Source organism: Meleagris gallopavo, chromosome 22 (assembly GCF_905368555.1).
Source record: "Meleagris gallopavo chromosome 22, MGAL_WU_HG_1.1, whole genome shotgun sequence".
Taxonomy (NCBI): domain Eukaryota; kingdom Metazoa; phylum Chordata; class Aves; order Galliformes; family Phasianidae; genus Meleagris; species Meleagris gallopavo.
In genome coordinates this window covers 547,570-554,466 of record NC_139425.1, presented here as the reverse complement: position 1 = coordinate 554,466, position 6,897 = coordinate 547,570, and the positions used below count along the sequence as shown (strand labels likewise).

Sequence of the window (6,897 nt, the reverse complement as noted above, 5' to 3'; positions counted from 1 at the left end):
CGACGGCGCTCGGGAACTACGGCGAGCCCCGCGCCGGGCAGGGCGGGGCGCCTTCTGCTGCCGAGCGGCGGGCGCTGCGGGGATCCCGAGCCGGTGGCGGGCGGGAGCTGTGGGAAAGGGAATGTTGTTTTTGCGTAACGACACCAGAACGAAGCTCGTGCGACCTAGTACCTGAGGACTCGTCGTACCGACAGGTTGCGGCTCGGGGCCGAGCTTAAAGAACTGCGTTCTTCAGTGACATCGGGAAATGCGTTAGGGCGGGTCGGATCTGTGGGATGAACGGCAGGCAGAGGGAGGGTTAAGTGCGAGAAGTGATCCCAGCACACCTAACAGGGAAGGGCTAAACAGGAGCAGAGGGAACGGGAGCGGTAACCAGGGGCGGGATGTGTAAAGTCAGAAGTGGGATGGGCTGCGAGGAAACAGAGCTTGTGCTGGGCGGTAGGACGTGGGCGCTGCTGCATCCTTCTGGTCACGGAGCGAGGTAAGGGCTGTGAGGTGTTGGCGTGCTGGGGGAGAATCTTGACAGCAAGTGAATGAGACGTACTGCGTGTGAAGAGGGCGAGGAGCCTGCATCTGTGGTTCCGTTACCCTGCGAGGGACACGGCCAGAGAAGGGTGAAGATTTTGACTTGGATCGAAAGAGAAGTCTGGGGAGCTATGGGAGTAATAATACTGGGCCCCGGGAGGGAGGAAGAAAAGCCCGGGAAACGTTCCTCTGATAGCCCTTGGGAAGGGTGCGGAGACACTGGGAGGAAAATCCGGTGACTGGGGAAAAGATAAAAATGATTCATTATTGTGTTTTTTGTTTGGACAAAGGAACTTATTTTAGGGCAGCATGTCTTCTGGCCAGAATATGGATCAGATGGGGATTGGGTGTGCAGATTGATGGCAAAAGGTGATTTGTCATTACCCGAGGAATCATATTTGAATCCACCTACCTTCCTTTGGAAGGGTGAAAAGAATAAGTCAGACATAGAGCGTAGCTGCCTGGAGCTGAAAGAATACCAAACTAAAGTGAGAATTTATTTAGAGGATGTACCCTTTGGCAAGAGGAAGTGTTTTCTTATAGATGGATCCTCAAGAATGGTGCAGGGGAAGAGGTACAATGATTATTGATGGGAGAATTAATGAACTAAAAGAAATGGGCTCGTTGCCCTTGCATTCTGAAAAATATGGGAGGGGCATGGGCTGGTTAACAGTAAGGGGAAGGGTTTGGCCAACGAGGAGCTCATTAGATAGATCCTGGAAAATAATGCTACCTGCAGAAATTGCAGTGATTCGTGTGAAAGGACATCAGAAGGGGAACCTGGTCATTGCCCTAGGGAATCTACTAGCAGGTGAAAGGGCCCGAGAAGTCAGAAGTCACACCTTGCAGCCAGAAGTCACAGCGAATCATTTCACACTTGAGATACCCTCTCCTCCAGAAAGAAGGACATTCAGTGAAAAGGAGGCTCTTAAAGGGTTGGGAGCAAAGGAGTCTGAAGGGAGATGGATAGTCTCTGGTGGAAGAGAGATGTTGAATAAACAAGTGATGAGGGAAATTGTAGCTATCTTACATCCAGGAAGTCATAGGGGGGTTTGGATGATGTGTCGTGCCGTATTGTGAAAGTATGGGTGTATAGAAATTTTTACAGTAGGCAAACAAGTCTGTGAGAGGTGTGTGATTTGTAAGAAGATTTATAAGAAAGGCCTCTGGAACCAACCCCTGGGTAGGTGAAACCCAGGCTAAGACCATTCCAAAGTGTTCAGGTCGACTTCACCCAGTTCCCCACGGTGGGAAGGATCATGGTGGACCACCTAACAGGTTGGGTAGAAGCTTTTCCTTTCAACTCCACTAACGCCCCAGTAGTGGCTAAAGTCATTTTGGAAAAATAATTCCCAGATATGGGATTGTTCAGAACCAAGATTCTGACTGGGAAAGTCACATTACTTCTGGAGTTTTACAGAATTTAATGACAGAATTAGGCATATCTTGGGAATTCCGTACCCCCGGCACCCATCATTATCTGAGAAAGTAGAAAGAATGAATCAGACCCTAAAGCAACAATTATCTAAACTAGTGTTAGAAACTGCTACCATGGACTAAATGCTTGCCCTTAGTGCTGCTGAGGATCGGAACGGCTGCATGGAAAGATGTGGGAGTCTCACCATATGAAATGCTCTTTGGGCTACCTCACCTGGCTGTCTTCCTCTTTATCTCTCCTCAGGAACCAGGGGCTATTGGCTCAAACCCCACCATTAGTGTCTGTTGTTCATAGGTTTCAATCCAAAGACTCAGTATTGATTTAGAGTTGGAGAGAAGCCAAGCTCCAACTTGAGTGGAATGGACTCTTCCAAGTTCTGCCGATCACAGAGACTGCTGTTTGAACAACTGAATGGATGGACTTGTTAAACACGAGTTAAACAGCCAATTGACCCACCCTCAGACTGTGGGCACTGGCATATTCAAATCACCGATGATCCCCTACGAATCTTTGTAAGAAAAATGCCCTTGTCTGTCTCCTAGCCCCAGCTATTGGCAACATGTTAAAAAGGGGCCAAATCATGGTATTAGTGGTGGTGATGACCAGTCTCAGAGGAATCGAGGGCATAGGTAGGGAGGAGGATGATCAGGATACCCTGTGAAATTATTGGTGAATGTAACCAAGACCGAGGTACCCCAGAATATTCAGTTTGACACTTGTCAGGTGTTAGCCTGTGGAGATCTGGAGGCTCAGTGATAACTAACTAATGAGGATAAATACCTCTGCCCTGAGAATCTGAAACGGGTATATAGGGGACCACCATGTCCTGGATGGAGTAATGTGGTGGACCACCACCTATAATGGATGGATTTTCTCACCAAGTTCACCCAACTCTATTGAAGCTTTGAAAAATCAAGTCAGCATAGTTAAAGGGACTGCTCAGCCAAATTGCCAGCCCCTGCAGTGTAATCCGAGAACGATAATGATTAGAAAGGCTGACAATTTTCATCCACACTTATGGCTTGGGAGCAGATATGACAGGGAAGGACCTAGTGGCAAGATTTAGGGTAGCAGTATAGGAACCACAGCCCAACATTACTAACTTTACTTTGGGGGAGAAAGACCCTGTAGATAGGGAGAGAAGTCATCTCAATAACTCCGTTGTAACTGTTAAGGAAATAAAAGATCTCTGGCAGATGTTTCAGGTAAAAACTGGATATGGTGACCCTAATGTCTGGGTAGAATGGGTAAAATATACCATCCAGAGTCTCAATCATAGCAAGAGTTATGCTTGTGCCTCGGGGCAACCAGCTGCCCAGGGTGATCCCTTTCCATTGCGAGAGATCTCCTAGGAATGGAACACATGATTGCACTCTATCAGGAGAAAACTGCCTGGGGAAATGAGACTTGCAAGTCTCCCTCTCTCTTCTGTCCTTCCCTCTGTAGCAGTGATATCAGACTTCTCCCTGTATTCTCCACAGCCATTGGTCACCATACAGCTTGTCTCTGTTGGCAGAGTGTGAATGCTACCAGGCCCTTGGGCGAATGTGTCTTGTGCACTGAAACCCTATATGATGATTTTGAATGGAACTATTCGAGGTTGAGAATCTGCAGGGCAGATTGGTGGTATTGTGGAGGGAAAGCCCTACGGTCCACCTTACCTCTAACTTGGAGGGCACCTCTGCACTTACTCATTTAGCCATTCCATTCACCCTGCCATTTGAAAAAGAAAGCCCCTGTACTCCTAGGAGAAATAGGAGAAGTTTAGGAATATCATCTGACAGAAGGATGTGTATATAAATTCTATTGGTTTACCTAAAGGAATCCCTGATGAACATAAAGTAAGGAACCAGACTGCGGCCAGGTCTGAGTCCTCACTATTTTGGTGGATAACTAATAATAAGAATGTAGATCGGATCAATTCTATTTACCACAGTCAGCGGAGGGTGCTATAGAAGGGATTGCAGAACAATTAGGTGTCACTGGTGGGATGACATGGGAAAATATGATAGCATTAGACATTATGTTGGCTGAAAAGGAATGAGTATCCGTAATGATGGGCAATCACTGCTGCACCTTTATTCCCTGAATTGCTCCATAACCAGGGCACTGCAAGGACTCACTGGCCGATGCGGAGGACTCAGGAACAGACACTTCACTTACTAGGTGGTTGGAATTGTGGTTCAGTAAATGGAAAGGAGTGGTGGTATCCATACTTACATCTTTAATTGTGGTAGCAGGAGTTCTGAGAGCAGTCAGATGTTGTATTATCCCGTGTTAGAGGATTGGTCCAGCGTCTAATCACAGCCACCCTATCTAAGCAGATGCTGTAAGGCTATCACTGTATTCACTGTATTCAGACAAAGTGTTGTCTTTAAGTGAAAAAGTAGGAGATGGTGATCAGGACGACACGTCTTCAGAAGAGAAATGTGAAATAATGCTATTGACACTAGAAGCTACATACAGGACTATAAAACCTTACTGAATTTTGCAAAAATCAACAATTGTGTAAATAGAAAGAGGGGGAATTGTGGGAAAGGAAATGTTTTTTCGGAATGACACCAGAACAAAGCTTGTGCAACCAAAGAGATGTATCTAAGGACTCATAGTGCTGACAAGTTCCTGCTTGTGGCTGAGCTTGAAGAATAGAAGGTTTGCATTCTTGAGTAACATCAGGAAATGTATTGGAGCAGATCTGTTCTGCAGGATGAATGGTAGACAGAGGGCAGGGTTAACTATAAGAAGGTTATCTCAGCATACCATAACAGGGAAAAGCTAAACACAAATAGGAGGGGAACAGGGAAGACATAACCAAGCAGTAATCAGGGGCAGGACGTCAGAAGTGTGGCATAGGCTGTAAGCCCTGGAGTGCTCAGCCAGTGAGGGAAACGAGAACCTGTGCTAGGCATTAGGAAGTAGAAGCTGTTGTGTCTTTCCAGTCGAGTGTGCCTGCCCTATAAGTCACCTTCTGTTGCAAAAGTGTAAAATAAAATGTGATTCGTAGCAAATTCTACCTGAGCCTGGATTATTGGACATGAGTGTTTCTCACAGAGCCTCTGGCATGGAGCCTTTCATGGGAAAGGCTGCTCCTGGCACCTGGTGCAGGTGTTCCACTTCCCACCTGTGCACTGTGCCCATTCCCCACCACGTGCCTGGGAGGAGCCAGGCACCATCTCCTCCACAGTTGCCTCCAAATGGTTGCTGTGCTGCCACGATGCCATCTCTCCTCCCGTTGTGAACGTGTCTGGTACCTCAGCCTTTCCTCAGAGCAGTGCCAAGCTCAGCATTGGGGTGGTGGCCATGCACTGAGGTCAGCCAGCTATGCTGCAGGACATTGCACTGCTCTCCTTGGGTTCACGATGGCAGTGAGTGTTTGTGGTTTCAGCAGGAGCATCAGTCCCCAGTGCTTATGACTTCCAGACAGATTTTAGTATACTGCCTTCTCTGTACATGCTTTACTTTCCTCAGCCTGCATGATGACTGTTTCTCTGTCCACATCCATAGCTGCCTCTGCTTCCCCTTCACACAAACTCTCACAAAGCAGGTTCTACAGCCCTTGGTCCAGAGTGGTGAAGGATGGAAGGAAGATCTGTTTGTGTCTTAAAAAGTTGAGGGACAGAATGAAAGCACACGCTTCATATCATAATATATCATTACAACCCTTATTTTCATCTAAGAAACATAACAGATTTACTAACACTACTGAGGTTGCCACTTGGAAGAGCTTGTTAATGTCCAAGCCACAATGCTTGCATTGCATCCATGCAACTTCTGCACCAGAAGGTGGAATGGAGGCTAAATGCCTCATGGACATAGTCCCTGAAAGCTGCAGCACACCGTCCCCATCATTTGCTGGATTTAGATGGTAAATCACACACTTTCTGGACCAAGATCATTGCTCCAAGATTTTCCAGTACTTAGAACAGGCTTATTGCCTTCATACTACAGAAAAAGCATCAGATGGCCCAAGGAGTGTTTCTTGCTGCACTTCACCCCCTGCCCTGGGGTGAGGCAGAACATCAGTCTGCTGCTGCCTTTCCAGGAGGCTACTCAAGTATGGTCCTATCTGCTGCCACAGGACAAGAGACCACCTTCTCAAAGAGTAAGGGGAACTTTAGAACTAATCAGCCTATCATGCGGGACCTCTTCTGCTCTCAGGCCACTGGCCTGAAAACATCATAGTTCTATTGAGGTGGTAAAAATAATTTCCTATTAGCACAGACGCTAGCTGACCATGGGATTTGATGGCCACAGGACTGACTGCTGGGCTCTGCACCTCCTCTGATCAGTCAGAGCGGATTTGTTCAAGTTAAATTGCACAGACATCTGTAAATAAGAAGACAGAAATACTGATACTTTTTCTCTGTAACTGTTAATGCTGTCTTCAGCTTTCTGATGAGAAATGCTTTTTTGTCAACACTACTGCTCTCCAAGTGGCTGTTCTGTAATAGATGGCAGTTGCCCGAGAGCACTACTTTATTGAATAATTGGAGTACAGCTGTGTGGTTAAAGCTGCCCTGCTCTCCAATGCTGGTTTTGCTGATCTGATCCATGCCATCTGCTTTCCAGTACCATCTGGGAAATGGGAGCCCTGGGGAAATTCAGATAACCTCAGATGGCATCATGAATCATTTGTAAAATCATTATATTGCAGTTGTTCTCTGTTTAATTGGAGTGCAAAAGCAAAACAAACAAACAAACCAACCAACAAACAAAAAAACATCAGAAGAGTAATTTGCAACAAATGCAGCAATTTTATCTGGAGTGTGGGTTTGCTCCAATGTTTCCCCAGTGGGAAATCTGGGGTTAACAGCAGAGTGAAGTTCATAAGCGAAATTCACATGCCTCATCAAAGCATCAGATGCCTAAAACAAACATGCATGTGTTAAGTGCTAGAGTCGTGAAATCTTAGATTGACACTAATTTGGGGATGA

At 46.5% G+C, this 6,897-nt stretch overlaps 1 long non-coding RNA gene across 1 annotated transcript; it reads left to right on the top strand.

The window, feature by feature from the left end:
- Nucleotides 1-111: 111 nt before the first annotated feature.
- LOC146542902 (uncharacterized) lies at nucleotides 112-4,976 on the top strand. Its single transcript, XR_014887740.1, has 2 exons — nucleotides 112-481; nucleotides 2,207-4,976. It is a non-coding gene; the product is annotated as an uncharacterized LOC146542902 (long non-coding RNA).
- Nucleotides 4,977-6,897: the final 1,921 nt, after the last annotated feature.